This window comes from Scyliorhinus canicula, chromosome 5 (genome assembly GCF_902713615.1).
Source record: "Scyliorhinus canicula chromosome 5, sScyCan1.1, whole genome shotgun sequence".
NCBI classification, from domain to species: Eukaryota; Metazoa; Chordata; class Chondrichthyes; order Carcharhiniformes; family Scyliorhinidae; genus Scyliorhinus; species Scyliorhinus canicula.
This window is the reverse complement of record NC_052150.1, coordinates 52,281,831-52,301,609: the sequence shown is the minus strand read 5'-3', so window position 1 is coordinate 52,301,609 and position 19,779 is coordinate 52,281,831. Positions and strand designations below refer to the sequence as shown.

The 19,779-nt window shown below is 51.4% G+C and overlaps 1 pseudogene; it reads right to left on the bottom strand.

Moving 5' to 3' along the window:
* Window positions 1-4,534: 4,534 nt before the first annotated feature.
* Window positions 4,535-6,452, bottom strand: LOC119965610 (annotated as a pseudogene).
* Window positions 6,453-19,779: the final 13,327 nt, after the last annotated feature.

Sequence of the window (19,779 nt, the reverse complement as noted above, 5' to 3'; positions counted from 1 at the left end):
GATCCACAACTTTTAATAGATTTTGGTTATGGGGAGCACAAGGGCCACTCTACAGGTGTGATGCAACAAAAGCACTTTTGAAACAAAAGAATTATTATTCTATGAATCCAGTTAACATTTTATAAACACACAGTAAACATCTTAGCAACTATCAACTCAAATACTTCCCCAAAGTATACAGTACTCTCTAAGTAACACTTAATCTTTCCTAGCAACATCCATAAGACAAATGCCCTCTTTAACAAAAATAGCAGGTTTAAAATTTTCTACTGAGAGCAATTATCACTTTTAAATTAGCAAGTGATCTGAAGATCTTCTTTACATGCAGAGAGATCAAAATTACATCTTGTTTGGTTGAATCCAGCTCCAACTCTGAAAACGAAACCAAAAACACACTGTAGCTGCCAGCTCAAAAACAAAAGTAAAACAGGCAGACAGCCCAGCTCCACCCACACTCTAACATCACTGCAGCTATTTGATAAACACCCATTTCTTAAACATACATCCACTACAGCTATTTGATAAACACCCATTTCTTAAATGTACTCTCGCATGACAGTTGGTACATTTCAACCCAGAGTTACCATTAACATTTGCTTGTGATGCTTCACCATACCATGTTGGAACATTGATGTTGTGATGATCTGTATGTAAATAATAATATATGTATAACTGTGTAGTTCCAGCATCCGACCACCAGGTGGCACGACTATGCAGGCATGTGACCTGGACGGGCCATGTATTCCAGGAAAAGGTGCTAGTAAGGAGTTGGTAGCAGTTGCATATTAGAATAGCTCTGTAGTATCTTAGTGTAAGTTAGTGTTAGACCATTATTTCCAACTTATTAATCTTAGACATTTTAGTAATTCATTAGTGTAGTGTTAGTAATAAATAACTTTGTTTATAAAACAAAGTCTAATGTTCTTTGTTCACACTAAAATATCAAGATTCAACATTGGTCCAATCAAAGAACATTACATGGTACCTAGGAGTAGACGTCAAAAGAGAATAGTTAGGGAAAGTTTGGTACGTTGAGAAGACACAAGAGAACAATCAGAGACTCGGAGAAAATTGGCTGTAAAGAAAAATACTACCAGGATCGTCGAAGCGAGATGAAAGCATTGAAGACTCCCAACCAACTGTTCATGACTAATAATGTACAGTGCACCTCAGGAATTTAATAAGGAAGGTTGTTCCTTTTGAATGGACTGACAGTCATGAGACAAAGTGGTCTAACCTGAAAAATGCTTTGACCACCACACCAGTTGTAGCATTCTTTGACTCAGCAAAGAACACAAAGATATCAACTGATGCCAGCCAAAATGGGCTAGGAGTAGTTGTGTAACAAGAAAAACACTGACAAGACATGGCAACCGATAGCATACACATTCAGGGCAATGACAGACACCGAGAAATGGTATGCCCAAATCGGGAAAGAATGTCTCAGACTAGTGGTGGGAATTGAAAAATTCCACAATTACGTTTACGGCCTGCCAACTTTCACTGTGGAGACTGATCATTGACCACTAGTATCCATCATTTGAAAGAACCCAAGTGAGATGCCACCTCAAATCCAGAGGCTAATCATGAAGCTACAGAGTTACGACTTCAAGCTAGTGAATTTGCCACATAATGGTTGCGGATGTCCTTTCCAGAGCATAGAACATAGAACAGTACAGCACAGAACAGGCCCTTCAGCCCTCAATGTTGTGCCGAGCCATGATCACCCTACTCAAACCCACATATCCACCCTATACCCGTAACCCAACAACCCCCCCTTAACCTTACTTTTATTAGGACACTACGGGCAATTTAGCAACCGACAGTAAGGAGCAGACAGACAACTCTGAAATATTACAGGGACAGGTGATGGAAACCCTGCCTGTATCGGTCAAGTCCAAACTGATAAAGGCTGAGACTGATGAAATGGCCTACAGGCTCATGCTCCAAGTTCTGGAGCGTCATGCACGAACTGATCTACATCAATGGCTTTGTGCTTAGGAAAATCAGTATAGTTATTCCACAATCAGTACAGCACATGACCCTCGGGCAGATTCATGAAGAGCACTTGGGGATTGAGAAGTGCACGAGGCAGGTCAGAGAATCAGTTTATCAACCAGGGATCAATCAGGACATTCAACGAAAAGTGGAATCATCAATGCAAGCAACCCATGACTGAAAGCGAATTAGTCAATAGATGAAAGTCGGGTTGATCTTTTTTATCTAAATACATACTGCTAATTGATTACCACTCCAACAACCCGGAGGTAATGAAACTGCTGAATTATATTAGTGCTAGCGTGATTGAATGTGCAAAAGAAGTTTTTGCATGTCATGGCATAGCCAAATTGTCATGAGTGACAACAGTCCCTCCTTTGATAGTTGGGAGTGGCAAGATTTTGCTAGGAGATATGATTTCAAGCACGTCACCTCCAGTCCACAGTACCCTCAATCCAATGGGCAAGCAGAAAAAGGGGTCCACATAGCTAAGACTCTGCTCAAGAAGGCCATTGCTTCACACAGTGACCTGTATCTTGCCTTGTTGGCATGCCGTACCACACCACTGAGCGGTAGATTAACTCCAGCTCAAGGACTAATGATTAGGAAGCTACGGACAACACTTCCCAGTTTTCCTGAAAAAATAAGTAATAAGCCCATAATGCAAAACAATTGCTGCTCAAAAGCAGAAACAAACACACGATTACAACTGCTCCAGCAGAATGTTGGACGGTTTGGGACCAGGTGATACTGTGAGTGTTGAGACACCACAAGGATGATCCATGACTGCCAAATTCATAAGACAGGGAGGTGCCAACTCCTTTGTCGTTCTCAAGGATCAAGGCTCAATATTGAGATGCAATCGCAAAGCGTGACTGAAACTTAAGGCAAATCAACCGTCTACTCTTCAATCAAGACTGGATGATGGGATTGCACCTCCTCGCATGCCTGCGACTACTCACACAGCTGTAAAAACGATGAACATTGAAACAACCAATGAGCAAGTTGGCTTACCGGAAAATAACCTCGTCTTCACCTCAAACACAGCAATGGTCCACCAAGGTTCGAAGACAACCTGATAGACTTAATTTATGATCACCAGCTGGACTATTTGAATGTATACAGAGTTATATTAACACTGTTAGTAAAAATATAAATACTTTGAAACTACAAATGTATCTGAAAAGAAAAAAAAACATTTCCAAAGAAAGTGGAATGTGATGATAAGTAAATTGTCACCTGTATGCAAATAATATATGTATAACTGTTGTGGTTCCAGCATCCGACCACCAGGTGGCACAAGTATGCAGGCACGTGACCCGGACATACCTTGGGCTGGATTCCTCCAAAATGGGACTATGTTCCCACACCGGCATAAAAACGGTGGGGTTTTACTCCAGATATTCCGAGAAACAAGTTGAGCTAATTCAATGCCCTGCAGGGGGCTAGCAGGAAGTAAGTCTCGCAGCTTTAGCTGCGGATGCGGGCCTCTGCACTTCCGGTTTGAAGTCCGAGCATGTGCACGGTGGCGGCCTCCAACTGCCGTGCCGAGCTCCATGGCGGACTTGGACTGTGGAGCCAGATGGAAAAATTAGACCCCCCCCCCATTGGCCACGCCCCGAGCATCAAACCGACGCGGATCTAACCCCCAGCCGTCGATAAAGGCCCCCCCCCCCAGTGTCCGATCGCCCCCGACCCCAACCAGGGCGGCCGCGGACTGAGTCCGCAGCCGTCACGCCAGCATCCCGGCCAGCAATAGGTAGTTAGTTCCACGCCGTCGGGAACTCGGTCAGTCAGGAGCGGAGAGTTGCTGGGTGGGCCTCTGTCAATGGACCCCCAGCCGCGTGACGTACTCCGCGGTCACTCCGATTTTCAGGTCCAGGATAATCGGCGAACCGGCGCGGGCCCGATTACGGCGTGAAAGTGGATTCTCCGGCCCCGTGCCGGCCGCAATTTTGGCGCACGGCTGCGGAGAATCCAGCCCCATGTGTTCCAGGAGAAGGTGTTAATAAGGAGTTGATAGCAGTCACATATTAGAGTAGCTCTGTAGTATCTTCATGTAAGTTAGTGTTAGACCGTTATTTCTTTTTTTTTACTGGTAATAATTGTTTAATGAGTACTGAACCACAGCAAGAATTAACATGTGGCAACAAGCTGTCCATATGCCAAGTACAGGTACAGTGTTCAAAATCACTACGTTGGCACTTCAGTTTGTAGTACACAGAACTTTCCAGATGACAATGGTATTTAGTTTATAGTAAAACAAACTTGCAAACTACACTTCCCAAAGAATGATAATCCTAGTTTCATGTCACTGGAGAAAAGTGCCTTTAAATTGGTGACTATTCCTCAAGCAGATTTTTTTTTAAACCACTTGCATAGTTCTAATTTACAAGGTCACTTGCATAGACATTAAGCTCCTAAGTACTGACACGCTGACTGCAAAGAAAATTACTGAGAAAAGGAACTTGGTTAAATGCCTACTTTTACACTGATACAATTCTGAAAAAAAAGTTACAATTTAAATCAGAAACAAAAAATATCTTTCACTTCGTAGGTGCAAGGCAGACACTAGAAATCCAGGTTTCTCTCGCAGTTTGGAAATAGCCTGTTTTACATTGACTACAAGTGTTAATTCAAAATCCTCTTCAAACTTTAGTTGGATCTTCATGCATGGGACATGGTGGAGAAGCAGAGTTTCAAGGTGTAAGGATATGGGCCACTTGTGTTTTTCATCTGGTAGCGATTTAGGACAGTCAGTGTTTCCACGGCATCGCTTTTCGTCTACCACTCCCAACAGGCCAGACAAACTCCTGTCAGATTTCCCAGTAAATGTCTTGAAAGTCCTAAAAGCTTTCAGTTCGCAATCCTCTTAAAATATTTCTTCTGTTACACAAGGTGGAGCATTGAAGAAATGGAGTACATTGGAAGGAGGTTGGATCCTGTTTTTGGCTGCCTGCCCGGGATTAGTGAAGCGGTTATTCCTCGAGTTGGTGAACTTCTTGTAACTATCAGTACCGTCCACTAACTCAGTGCTTCTCAAAGTGTGGTACGCGTACCGGTGCCGGTACGCGAGCCATCGTCTGCCGGTACTTGGAGTTTTTCCAGAAAAGAAAGAGACAATAATCCTGGATTGGCTTCTTTCGCTCACCGGTCCTTGGCACATTGAAAAAAAAACTGCCGGTACGCCACATCAGATAGTTTGAGATGCACTGCACTAACTCATACGATTGACTTGGCACAATCGATGCCTGCTTAGATACACACAAGTTAAGTTTCTGTCCAAACATCTCAAGACTGTTTAGATGGGTGATGGCTCGCTCCACAGAAAATTCATCACCCATTTTGACCATGGCAGCATCAGGCATGCTCTTCATGAACTTGATCTTTTCAATATTGCCATAGAGGCAGAGAAGATTGAAGATTTTTTCACAATTCATTTTGTGTGGATTAAGTCCATAGATCATTATAACTGCCTTGGGGCACATACTCAAAGTCAGGAGAAGAGTAGAGGTGCATGGGCCTGTTGTTGGAAGAGCGAGCATCCATTCTGTGTGTCAATACCAATGGGTTTGCTTGAAAGCCCCCATATGTTGAATGGTGAAGGGCTGGCTGTCCTTGTCGCCTTCTTTCATCTCGTGCAGTCAAATCAGGATTAGCGTAGTCCCAGGACTCGCTGTCATTCTTGAACACATTCAGTCGAGTAGGCTTTGCATTCACTATTTTTAGAATAGATGCCTGCACCATTCAGAGAAGCTTTAGCCTTCTGGGCACTTAGGACTGAATCAAATTCAACCAGCGCCTGTATTTCATTCTTCTTGAATATTGCAATTCGCAGAACTGGACCACATGCATTGCAGCGTACAGAACATTCATTGTGAATGGATACAGAGGATTCTGAATGGACAAGAATAGAACATTGTTGACATGCTTTGGGTCTTCAGGACCCCCAGGGCGAGTGATCCTTTAGCTGGTAGAGAAGTTGAAGAAAGCAGGGTGTCCGGCAATATTGGCAATCCGCCCTTTCGAGTAAGCGACGCACTTCTGGATACTTCGTAAATCTTGAAACTCTGCCAACGCTTGCCTTTTGTTGGGCAACATCATCACATAGCTTATGAGTCCAAATCGGTCAACACCCTTCACCAGATCAGCTTCGATGACGGAGTCACATAAAGCACGGACATGAACCACAGGTGATGGAGCAGTCTTGTATTGACTTCTTGGTCGATCATGATCTCTGTCACGGTCCCGGTCCCTGTCTCTATCTCTATTGCGCTCTCGATCTCTATCGCGATCCCCAGCATCCGAGCCGCCGACGTTGCGTCCTTCATCCTCCTCGCTATCGAAATCGGTGTCGCTTTCGTCGACCTTGAGCGTTTAGACGGGTGCCGGGATGACTCATAATACTCTTCCACATAGTCGGTCGACTCGTAATAATCCGCCGAAGACATTTCTTTTCCTTCCCTCTCCCCACACCCTCCAACTGACTTTCAACGGGGAGGAAACTGGAGTGCCATCGAGCTGAAGCCGCGGCTGTTATGTAACTCAGAGGGAAAAAACACCATCGACGCTTCGAAAGAAATACGGAGCCCAATTAGTCAATTCGACACCGAGACCTTTCCCCCCAATAAAAAGCCCTTGATGCCACCGTATAGACCCAACAAAAAGCACAGTACAGTTGTTTCAGCCAAAGGTGCCTCTTCGCCAACAGTTCTCCTTTTGTCTGCCACCCCGATAGTGCAACGGTTGGGCTCGGCTCGATGCCATTAGACCATTATTTCAAACTGTATTAATCTTAGATATTTTAGTAATTCGTTAGTGTACTGTTAGTAATAAATAACTTTGTTTATAAAACAAAGTCTAATGTTCTTTGTTCACACTACAATATCAAGATTCAACATCAGCCCAATCAAAGAACATTACAGGTGTCACACATGCTATCTTCAGGGAAGAAAGACCAATAGCTCTTGCATCATGTACCTTAACAGTGCTCAGTTGGAGAAGGAGGCACTGAGCATTTGAACCAGAGTCACAGTGAGTGAGATATTTGCTTTAATCTTCAGCATCACTCAATTTCTGGTATTGCATTCCTCTTCAATGTGCAGCAGAAAATCGAAAAGCGGAAATGAAAACGACGGAAACATAAACGGGAAATGAAAGACAGATGCTGTGAGAGAATGAGGAAGTGACTGACTGATTAATGTGTGAGTGAATGAATACATGAATAGGTGAGTGAGCAGGTGAGCGAGAATGTGAATGAGTCATGTGCAAGGGGATGAATTTTCTGCTTTCTGCAGAGAGGGCTGGCTGAGGCGGGCAGAGGTGTTCAGCTCATAGGCTGCACAGTTGGCTTTACTAGTCACATTGTGCAGCACGTTGATAAGGGTCCTCACGTGGAGCTGCCCCCAGCACTGCCCCCAGGCCCTGCCCCTTGGCATTACACCCTGGCACTAGGGAGCAGTGCCAGAGTGTTGGGGGCAGAGTCAGGGGGCAGTGCCAGGGCAGTTCCAGGGTACCTACCTCTGCACCCCCAAAGGCTTCCTTCTGCCTGGTTCCCATTTTAAAAAACTTGCTGTAAACCTCACCGACATGATGTCCCAACGTGAGGGAACATACAGCAGGGAGGCCCTTTAATTAGATTATAACTTGTTTAGATGAGTTTCCTGACCTTTCTGGGTGGGAACCTCACTGTGTCACCAGCGGGGGAGGGGATTGGAAAACAAGATCTTGCTAGTGAGATTCTCGTTTTCCGACTTTCCTGATATTTTGTGCCCATGTTGTTGTTTGTGCTTGCGGCGAAGTTGAGCATAAAATTGCAGCAAAGAATTTTGACTGTACTTGAAAAATAGAGCTAAAGAAAGCAAAAATGCAACCAATTAATTAAGAATAACTGAATCTGGAGTTCCGGTGGCGGCAATCCGGAGCTAAGCCGCACGTTCGGCAGCTCCCGCTTTTTTTGGACTTTCGGGCTCTTTTAAGATCCTTTTAACTTTTCCCCGGGGGGAAACGCAGCCAGTGTGCCCAGCGACTGGTGGATGGACTGGACTCGCAGTGGAGCAGTCCAAAAGTCGGCTCTACAGCAGAGGAAGGCGAGAGGCAGAAAAGGCAAGATGGCGGCGGGCGGGGAAGCAGCAGCAGCGTGGCAGCAGTGGGCGCGGAAGCAGCAGGAGCTGCTTCAGCGCTCCTTCAAGGAGCTTAAAGCTGAGATCTTGGAGCCGTTTAAGGCCTCGCTGGACAAGCTGGTGGCGACTCAGACGGCCCAGGCCGTGGAGATTCGGGAGCTGCAGCAAAAGGCTTCGGACAACGAGGATGAGCTTTTGGGCCTGGCAGTGAAATTGGAGTCGCACGAGGCACTGCACAAGAAATGGCTGGCGAGGATGGAGGAGATGGAGAACCGCTCCCGCCGGAAGAATCTGCGGATTTTGGGCCTCTCGGAGGGGCTGGAAGGCTCGGGTTTGGGGGCCTATGTGGTCCTAATGTTGAACTCGCTGATGGGTGCGGGTCGTTTCGTGGTCCCCTGGAGCTGGAGGGCGCCCATCGAGTGCTGCAGCGGAAGCCGAGGCCGAACGAGCCGCCCAGGGCGGTACTGGTCCATTTTCACCGCTTGGTCGACCGGGAGTGCGTGTTGAGATGGGCGAAGAAGGAGAGGAGCAGCAGGTGGGAGAACACGGATGATAGGATTTATCAGGACTGGAGCGTGGAGGTGGCGAAGAGAAGGGCTGACTTCAATCGAGCGAAGGGAGTGCTTCATAGGAAGGGGGTGAAGTTTGGCCTTCTACAGCCGGCACGCCTCTGGGTTACTTACAAGGACCGCCAGCTCTATTTTGACTCTCCGGAGGAGGCCTGGGCTTTTGTCCAGGCAGAGAACTTGGACTCGAATTGAGGTCTGGGAGGCTGGGGAAAAATGTACTTTGTTTGGAGGCTTTGCCCTCCTGGGTATCCTGTCATTTATATTGGCTGTGTTTGCTGATTGATGTTGCCTGTTCGTTTTCGCTATTTTGGTTTTTACGGGGTTGTTTTCTGGGCTGTTGTTTATTTACTGTGGTGTTTTGTTTTTGTTTTGTCCACTGGTGGGTTGGGGAGTAGTTTGGGGTCCCGATGGGTCATGTGTCCGTCTTTTTCCCGCGTGTTGGGTTGAGGGGCGGAGCTCAGATTGGAAGCACGGGCTTTCTTCCCGCGCCGGAGGAATTGGGGGCGGGGCCGGCGCTGGTAGGGAGGGATGGGTGGCTGTGTTGCGTCGGGGTGGGGGGGGGGGTTCGTGGTTGTGGCGGGAGTAGCCGGGGTCAGCAGAAGTCAGCTGACAATGTTAGGGGTAACGCAGCTGGGGGGGGGGGCCTAGCTTGGGGGGGGTGGGGGGGTTTGGGGGGGAGGAAGAAGGTGGGGGGTACCGGGTTGTTGCTGCAGGGACTGTGAGGGAATGGATGGTGAAGGGGGGGGGGGGGGGGGTTGTGGGGGGGGGGGGGGGGGGGGGGGGGGTTGGGAGGGGGGTCTGCCGCCGTGGGGAGCGGGCTTGGGGGGTTCCCTGGGCGCGTGGCGGGTTGAGGAAGAGTTATGGCTGATCGGCGTAGGAGGAGGGGGATGGCCCCCTGGGTTCGGCTGGTCACATGGAATGTGAGGGGGCTGAATGGTCTGGTGAAGCGATCCCGGGTCTTGGCTTACTTGAGGGGGCTGGGAACGGGTGTGGCTATGCTCCAGGAGACGCACCTCAGGGTTACGGATCAGGTGAGGCTAAGAAAAAGTTGGGTGGGACAGGTGTTTCACTCGGGGCTTGATGCGAAGAACCGTGGGGTGGCAATTTTGATCGGTAAGAGCCTGTCGTTCGTTGCGTCCAAAGTGGTGGCAGATAGTGCAGGTCGATATGTGATGGTGAGTGGGAGACTTCAGGGGTAGCGGGTGGTCTTGGTTAATGTTTATGCTCCCAACTGGGACGATGCGGCCTTCATGCGGCGAATGCTGGGCCTGATCCCGGATCTGGAGACAGGGGGATTGATCCTTGGTGGGGACTTTAACACGGTGCTGGATCCGGCTCTGGATCGCTCGAAGTCTAGGACAGGCAGGAGGCCGGCAGCGGCCTCGGTGCTGAGTGGATTCATGGATCAGATGGGGGGGGGGGGGGGGGGGGGGGGGTTGGTTGGACCCATGGAGGTTTTTGGAGCCAGGGGGTAGGGAGTTCTCCTTTTTCTCCCATGTTCATAAGGCGTACTCCCGGATTGATTTTTTTGTGCTTAGCAGGGCGCTAATCCTGAGAGTAGTGGGGGCGGAGTATTTGGCGATAGCCATTTCTGATCATGCCCCACATTTAGTGGATCTGGAGCTGGGGAGGGGAAGGATCAGCACCCGCTGTGGAGGCTGGATGTGGGGCTTTTAGCAGAGGAGGAAGTGTGCGGGCAGATCCGTGGGGGCATAGAGGGGTATCTAGAAACCAATGACAACGGGGAGGTGCAGGTTGGGATGGTTTGGGAAACGCTAAAGGCAGTAGTCAGAGGGCAGCTGATATCTATTCGGGCACACAGGGAGAGGGGGGAGAGGGCCGAGAGGGAGAGGCTGGTGGTGGATAGGAGGTATGCAGACACCCCAGAGGAGGGGCTTTTGCGGAAACGGCGCAATCTCCAAGTGGAATTTGACATTTTAACCACCCGGAAGGCGGAGGCGCAGTGGAGGAGGGCGCAGGGGGCAGTATATGAGTATGGGGAGAAGGCAAGTCGGATGTTGGCTCACCAGCTCCGGAAGCGGGAGGCAGCTAGAGAAATTGGGGGAGCCACGGATGCAGGAGGGAACTTGGTGCGGAGTGGAAAGGACATCAATGGGGTGTTCAGATCCTTTTACGAGGGCTGTACTGGGCGGTGCCCCCCCAGGGAAGCAGGTGGGATGGACCGCTTTTTGGATAGGCTGGAGTTCCCAAGAGTAGGGGACGAGCGGGTGGAGGGTTTGGGGGCCCCAATTGAGTTGGAGGAGCTGGTGGAGGCGTTGGGAAGTATGCAGACAGGGAAAGCGCTGGGGCCTAACAGGTTCCCGGTGGAATTTTACAAGAAATTTTCTGATTTTCTGGGCCCTCTGCTTGTGAGGACCCTGAATGAGGCCAGGGAGGGGTTGGGGGGGGGGGGGGGGGGGGGGGGGGGGGGGGGGGGGCTCTGCCCCCAATGATGTCCAGGGCAATTATCTCTTTGCTCCTGAAGCGGGACAAGGACCCCCTTCAGTGTGGGTCTTACAGGCCGATCTCGCTCCTTAATGTAGATGTCAAGTTGTTGGCAAAGGTGCTGTCCAGGAGGGTGGAGGATGTGGTCCCGACGGTGATCCATGAGGACCAAACGGGGTTTGTAAAGGGGAGACAACTGAATGCCAACGTGCGGAGTCTCCTTAATGTCATGATGATGGTGCCAGCGGCTGGGGAGTCAGAAATAGTGGCGTCCATGGATGCGGAGAAAGCTTTTGATAGGGTGGAGTGGAGTTACCTGAGGGAGTTGTTGCGGAGGTTTGGGTTTGTTGAGGGGTTCATCAGCTGGGTGAGGTTGCTGTACAGCTCCCCGGTGGCGGGTGTGGTGACGAATGGGAGGAGGTCGGCGGACTTTCGGCTTTCCAGGAGGACAAGGCAGGGGTGCCCCTTGTCTCCCCTGCTCTTCGTGTTAGCGATTCAGCCCCTGGCCATGGCGCTGAGGGACTCGAAGAGTTGGAGGGGGATTGTGCTGGGCGGGGGGGGGGGGGGGGGGGGGGGGGGGAGCACCGGTTGTCGCTGTATGCAGATGATCTGCTGCTGTATGTCATGGATCCGGCTGAGGGGATGCCAGAGGTGCTGAAGATACTTGGGGAGTTTGGGGACTTTTCGGGCTATAAGCTCAATGTGGGGAAAAGTGAGCTGTTTGTCCTGCACCCAGGGATCAGGAGAGGGAGATAGGTGAACTCCCGTTGGATAGGACTGAGAGGAGCTTTAGGTATCTTGGGATCCAGGTGGCTAGGACCTGGGGGGGCCATGCATAGGCTTTACTTTTCGAGGCTGATGGGGCAGATGGAGGAGGAGTTCAGGAGGTGGGATGCGCTACCGCTTTCGTTGGCGGGCAGGGTCCAGTCGATTAAGATGACGGTGCTCCCGAGGTTTTTGTTTCTTTTCCAGTGCCTCCCCATATTGATCCCAAAGGCTTTTTTGCAGAAGGGTGAATAAGTCGATTCTGGGGTTTGTGTGGGCGCGGAAGGCCCGAGAGTAAGGAGGGTATTTTTGGAGCGAAGAAGGGAGGTAGGGGGCCTGGTGTTGCCCAACCTGTGTGGATATTATTGGGCGGCGAACGTGGCGATGATTCGCAGGTGGGTGACGGAAGGGGAGGGTGATGCATGGAAGAGATTGGAGGTAGCGTCCTGTGCGGGTACGAGTCTGGAGGCTTTGGTGATGGTCCCACTTCCACTCCCCCCGGGAAAGTACTCTACAAGTCCGGTGGTGGTTGCATCCCTTAAAATCTGGGGACAGTGGAGGCGGAATAGGGGGGAAGTGAAGGCTTCTGTTTGGGCCCCGATACGGGGCAATCACCGTTTTGCGCCAGGGAGAACGGGTGAGGGAGTTGGCACAGGGTAGGCATCAGACAGTTTGGGGACCTCTTCCTGGATGGGAAGTTCGCGACTCTGGAGGAGCTGGTGGGGAACCTCCCCCCGGGAACGCTTTTAGGTATATACAGGTCAGGGACTTTGTTAAGAGGCAGGTGGCGGAGTTTCTGTGACTGCCGTCAAGGGGGGTGCAAGATAGGGTGCTTTCAGGGGACGTAGGTCGGTGAAGGAAAAATCTCGGCTATTTACCAGTGGTGCAGGAGGAGGAGGAGGCCTCAGTAGAAGAGCTCAAAGCGAAGTGGGAGGAAGAGCTAGGGGAAGAGATTGAAGATGGAACGTGAGTGGCAAGGGGGGGGAGGCCCCCCCCCCGAGCCGGGAGGAGTCGGAGTGTGGCAGGAGCAGCCGGGTCAGCGTAAACCAGCTGACTTACGGGAGTACGATGGAGGGTACATCGCGGCTAGGAGGGGTCCTAGCCTGGGGGGGGTTAGGGAGGGACACCGGGTTGCTGCTGGAAAGACCAGGAACGGGAAGTGGAGGACTGGAGGGGTGGGGGGAGGGGCCATCGCCATGGGGAGCGGGTCAGAGGGGGAGGGTCGACCCGGGGCGAGCAGGGAACAGGACATGGCTAATCGGCAGGGGAAGGGGGCGGGTCGTCCCGCGACCCGGCTGATCACTTGGAACGTGAGGGGGCTGAATGGGCCGGTCAAGAGATCAAGGGTATTCTCACACCTGAAGGGACTGAAGGCTGATGTAGCAATGTTACAGGAGACCCATTTGAAGGTAGTGGACCAGGTTCGCCTGAGAAGGGGGTGGGTGGGACAGGTGTTCCACTCTGGATTGGACGCAAAGAACCGGGGGGTGGCGATTCTGGTGGGAAAGAGGGTGTCGTTCGTGGCGGAGGAGGTGGTGGCGGATAAGGAGGGTAGGTATGTGATGGTGAAGGGTAAGCTGCAGGGGGAGAAAGTGGTGATGGTCAACGTATATGCCCCGAACTGGGATGATGCGGGTTTTATGAGGCGCCTATTGGGCCTCATTCCGGGACTGGAGGCAGGGGGCTTGATTATGGGGGGGGGACTTTAACACAGTGCTGGACCCCGGGCTAGACAGATCGAGCTCAAGGACCAATAGGAGGCCGGCAGCGGCAGAAGTGCTGAGGGGGTACATGGAGCAGATGGGAGGAGTAGACCCATGGAGGTTTGGTAGGCCGAGGGCGAGGGAGTATTCCTTTTTCTCCCACGTCCATAGAGTGTACTCCAGAATCGATTTCTTCGTGTTGAGCAGGGGGCTGATCCCGAGGGTACGGGAAGCTGAGTACTCGGCCATTGCGATCTCTGATCATGCACCACATTGGGTGGATGTGGAAATGGGGGAGGCGCGGGACCAGCGCCCGCTGTGGCGGCTGGATGTGGGGCTGTTAGCGGACGGCGAGGTGTGTAAAAGGGTCCGGAAGAGCATTGAGAGCTATCTGGACTTGAATGACACGGGTGAGGTGCAGGTGGGGATGGTCTGGGAGGCCCTGAAGGCAGTGATCAGGGGAGAGCTGATCTCCATAAGGGCACACAGAGAAAGAAAGGAGAGGCAGGAGAGGGAGAGGCTGGTGGGGGAGCTATTGGAAGTGGATAGGAGATATGCGGAGGCACCAGAGGAGGGGCTGCTGGGAGAACGGCGCAGCCTGCAGGCCAAGTTCGACCTGCTGACCACCAGGAAGGCAGAGACGCAGTGGAGAAGCGCGCAGGGCGCGGTCTATGAGTATGGGGAAAAGGCGAGCAGGATGCTGGCACACCAGCTTCGCAAACGAGATGCGGCTAGGGAGATTGGGGGAGTGAAGGAGAGGGGCGGGAAGGTAGTGCAGAAGGGGCAAGAAGTGAACGGGGTCTTCAGGGATTTTTACAAGGAGTTGTATCGGTCTGAGCCGCCGACAAGGAGAGGGGGAATGGAGGACTTCCTAAACAAATTGAGGTTCCCAAGGGTCCAGGAGGGGCTGGTAGAAGGGCTGGGGGCGCCAATAGGGCTAGAGGAGCTAGTCAAGGGAATAGGTCAGATGCAGGCGGGGAAGGCGCCGGGGCCAGATGGGTTCCCGGTGGAATTCTATAAGAAAAATGTGGACTTGGTGGGACCGGTACTGGTACGAGCCTTTAATGAGGCGCGAGAGGGGGGGCTTCTGCCCCCGACAATGTCGCAGGCTCTGATCTCCCTGATATTGAAGCGGGATAAAGACCCCGTGCAGTGCGGGTCCTACAGGCCTATCTCGCTTCTGAACGTGGATGCCAAGTTGCTGGCAAAGATCCTGGCAGCTAGAATAGAGGATTGTGTGCCAGGGGTAATCCATGAGGACCAGACGGGGTTCGTGAAGGGGCGGCAGCTCAACACGAACGTGCGGAGATTGCTGAATGTAAATATGATGCCGGCAGTGGAGGGGGAGGCTGAGATAGTGGTAGCGCTGGACGCGGAGAAGGCATTCGATAGGGTGGAGTGGGAGTACCTGTGGGAGACGTTGGAACGGTTTGGGTTTGGGGAAGGGTTTATTAAGTGGGTGAAGTTGCTCTACTCGGCCCCGACGGCGAGTGTAGTGACAAACGGGAGGAGGTTGGAGTATTTCGGGCTCCACCGAGGGACCAGGCAGGGATGTCCCCTATCCCCCTTACTTTTCGCACTGGCGATTGAACCGTTGGCGATGGCACTGAGGGGTTCAGGGGGGTGGAGAGGACTGACTAGGGGAGGGGAGGAACATCGGGTATCGCTGTATGCGGATGATCTACTGCTGTACGTGGCAGACCCAGAAGGGGGAATGCCGGAGATAATGGAACTATTAGCAGAGTTGGGGACTTTTCGGGGTACAAACTAAATTTGGGCAAAAGCGAGGTTTTTGTGATACACCCGGGGGACCAGGGAGAGGGTATTGGGAGACTCCCCTTCAAGCGAGCAGGAAAGAGCTTTAGGTACTTAGTGGTGCAGGTGGCAAGGAACTGGGGGACCCTCCACAAGTTGAACTTGGTGGAACAGATGGAGGAGGAATTTAAGAGGTGGGACATGGTACCGCTGTCGCTGGCGGGGAGGGTGCAGTCAATCAAAATGACGGTCCTCCCAAGGTTCTTGTTTCTATTTCAATGCTTGCCCATCTTCCTCCCTAGGGCCTTCTTCAAAAAGGTGACGAGTAGCATCATGAGCTACGTGTGGGCGCACGGCACCCCAAGGGTGAGGAGGGTCTTTTTGGAGCGGAGTAGGGACAGTGGAGGGCTGGCACTACCCAATCTCTCGGGGTATTACTGGGCGGCAAATGTGTCAATGGTGCGCAAGTGGATGATGGAAGGGGAGGGGGCAGCTTGGAAACGAATGGAGAGGGCGTCCTGTGGCAACACAAGCCTGGGGGCCCTAGTAACGGCACCATGGCCGCTCCCCCCCACGAGGTACACCACGAGCCCGGTGGTGGCGGCCACCCTCAAGATATGGGGGCAGTGGAGGCGACACAGGGGGGAAATGGGAGGTCTGTTGGCGGCGCCAATAAGAGGGAACCATAGATTCATCCCGGGGAACATCGACGGGGGATTTCAGAGCTGGTACAGGGTGGGCATACGGCAGCTGAAGGACCTGTTTATAGAGGGGAGGTTTGCGAGCCTGGGAGGGCTGGAAGAGAAGTTTGAGCTCCCCCCGGGAAACATGTTCAGATATTTACAAGTGAAGGCATTTGCTAGGCGGCAGGTGGAGGGGTTCCCCCTGCTCCCCAGTAAGGGGGCGAGTGATAGGGTGCTCTCGGGGGTCTGGGTCGGAGGGGGGAAGATATCAGACATCTACCAGATAATTCAGGAGGCGGAAGAAGCATCAGGGGAGGAGCTGAAAGCCAAGTGGGAAGGGGAGCTGGGAGAGCAGATAGATTGGGGGCCTCACGGTAGCATGGTGGTTAGCATCAATGCTTCACAGCTCCAGGGTCCCAGGTTCGATTCCCGGCTGGGTCACTGTCTGTGTGGAGTCTGCACGTCCTCCCCGTGTGTGCGTGGGTTTCCTCCGGGTGCTCCGGTTTCCTCCCACAGTCCAAAGATGTGCGGGTTAGGTGGATTGGCCATGCTAAATTGCCCGTAGTGTAAGGTTAATGGGGGGATTGTTGGGTTATGGGTATACGGGTTACGTGGGTTTAAGTAGGGTGATCATTGTTCGGCACAACATCGAGGGCCGAAGGGCCTGTTCTGTGCTGTACTGTTCTATGTTCTATGTTCTATGTTAAGACGGGACGTGGGCGGATGCACTGGAGAAGGTCAATTCTTCCTCCTCGTGTGCGAGGCTGAGCCTCATTCAATTTAAGGTGCTGCATAGAGCTCACATGACGGGGACAAGGATGAGCCGGTTCTTTGGGGGTGAGGACAGGTGTGTCAGATGTCTGGGAAGCCCAGCGAACCATGTGCATATGTTCTGGGCATGTCCGGTGCTGGAAGGGTTCTGGAAGGGGGTGGCAAGGATGGTGTCGAAGGTGGTGGGGTCCAGGGTCAATCCAGGATGGGGGCTTGCGATCTTTGGGGTCGGGGTAGAACCGGGGGTACAGGAGGCTAGGGAGGCCGGAATACTGGCCTTTGCGTCCCTAGTGGCTCGACGAAGGATACTAATTCAATGGAAGGACGCGAGTCCTCCAAGCGTTGAAACTTGGATTAACGATATGGCTAGCTATATTCGGCTAGAAAGGATCAAATTTGCCCTGAGAGGGTCGGTACAGGGATTCTCCAGGCGGTGGCAACCTTTCCTTGACTTTTTAGATCAGAGATAGGCGTTCGGGGTCGTGGCAGCAGCAACCCGGGGGGGGGGGGGGGGAGAGGGGGGGGAGGGGGAGGGGAGGGGGGGGGAGGGGGGGAGGGGGAGGGGAGGGGAGGGGGGGGCAGCAATGGTCGTGGGGGGACATGCACGACTGTAACGCGGGCAAGTCTGCTCGCTGCTCATGTCTGTAACTGTAGGCTGCCTTGTTTGTTAAGTTGTTGCTTGGGGGGGGGGTGGGGGGGAGGAATGGTGCGCGCGAGAGGGCGGGCGAGGGAGGGATATTTGCCTCGAGGGATTGTGTTGTAAATAATTTAAAAATTAGTAGGGGTAAATGTCTGTATGGAAAAACTCTTTCAATAAAAATTATTTAAAAAAAAAAGAAGATGGAACGTGGTCGGACACCCTGGAGAGGGTGAATTCCTCCTCCTCTTGCGCACGGCTCAGCCTAATTCAGCTGAAGGTGCTGCATAGGGATCACATGACAGGGGCAAGGATGAGCCGGTTCTTCGGAGGGGGAGACAGGTGCAGGAGGTGTTTGTGAGGCCCGGCGAACCACACCCATATGTTCTGGGCTTGTCCGGCCTTGGAGAGGTTTTGGAAGGGGGTGGCGGGGACTTTGTCTAGGGTCAAGCCGGGCTGGGAGCTCGCGATCTTTGGGGTAGCTTCGGAGCCGGGAGTGCAGGAGGCGAGAGAGGCCGGCATTCTGGCCTTTGCATCTCTAGTACCCCGGCGCAGGATTCTGTTACAGTGGAGGGATACGCGGCCCCCGTGTTCGGAGGCCTGGATCAACGACATGGCTGGGTTCATCAAGTTGGAGAGGATGAAGTTTGCCCTGAGGGGGTCGGTACAGGGGTTCTTTCGGTGGTGGCAGCCCTTTCTCGATTTCCTGGCAAAGGGGTAGAGAGTGGTTGGTCTCAGCAGCAACTTGGGGGGGGGGGGTTTGGGGATGGTTAGGGGGTTTGTTTTTGCGGCGGTGGGTTTGCTATGTTGTTATTTTCTTCTTTCTTGTTTTGCTGTTGGTTTTTTGTTATTATTTATTTTGGGGGGGTGAGTTCTTTTCTTGTGTTGGTGTGGAAACACGCCTTGTTTGTTTTAAATTGTGGGGAGAAAATTTGTTATTGAAAAACGTGAATAAAAATTATTTTTTAAAAAAAGAATAACTGAATCTGTAGTACGGTGTTAAAATACTTAATTGGCTTTGGGGTATCTGTGCTGTACTGTTCTATGTTCTATGTTCTATAAGTGTCATAAGGTCATGGAGGCCATTATATCGATACAAGTTTTTCTTTCCTTATATCAATAAAAGAGAAAAAGGTTTATGTCCCTTGGAGCAGGCGCCATTAACATTGTAGCAGAGGTAACTAGCTGGTTCATTGAGTTAGAAGCTGGTCATTCACCTATCCTGATTCACCCCATTCAGGTGAAAATCTCCTCCGCTGGCTTGAAGAGTCCTTCATAGCTTGATATTAGGTAACTAGAATCATCTCTTTAGTGATAATGGAGCCAGTGCACAAAACTGTCTTTAATTGGACAGATTGGCTATATGACTCAGTAAGGAGACAGCTGATGATAAATAGATAAATACCACTCTGATGCAGTAAAAGTTGATCTTCTGAGATATATTGCTGAAGCAGAGTTGGAAATTTACTCTGCATCTAGCTCAATTACTTGGCCGAGTAGTCATTGAGGCATGATTGAAATAAAAAGTGGTTCATTCCTCAGCATTAACATCGGCACAACCTTAATGGATACAAAATTCACCTAATAAAATATAAACTGGATTGTGAGGTCATCGGTGAAGCAATGTGCTCACCCTTTTTTAAAAAGTGTTTTTATTGGGTTTTCACATTTTGTATTTCACAACTCGTTACACTCGTTACACGTTACACTTTATATAACCGCGCCGACTAGAGGGTAAAAAAAACAACACAAAAAATATAAAACAAGAACGAGGAAGAAATAAAGGGAGGTAAAAAGACAGGTAGAAGTCAGTACAGATATTTACATACAGCTGCTTTCTCTCCTGCTGTCTCCTCCTCCCCTTTCCTCCTCCCCCTTTATTGGTTGCTGGCTTCAAACAGATCGTTGAACAAGTTGGTGAATGGCTTCCAGGCCCTGTGGAAGCCAAATTTTAATTACTCCAGTTTGAGAAATTCTGCCAGGTCAGACAGTCAGTCTGCAACCTTGGGTGGTGCTGCCGATCGCCAACCGAGCAGGATTCTCTGGCAGGCGATCAGGGAGGCAAAGGCAAGGGCATCGGCACCGTCCCCATAAAGAGTTCTGGCTGGTCTGAGACCCCGATGACTGCCACATTTGGGCCTGGCACCACCCTCACTCCCACAACCCTGGACATTGCCTCAACAAAGGTGGTCAAATACCCGGCAAGAACATAAGAACATAAGAACTAGGAGCAGGAGTAGGCCATGTGGCCCCTCGAGCCTGCTCCGCCATTCAATGAGATCATGGCTGATCTTTTGTGGACTCAGCTCCACTTTCCGGCCCGAACACCAT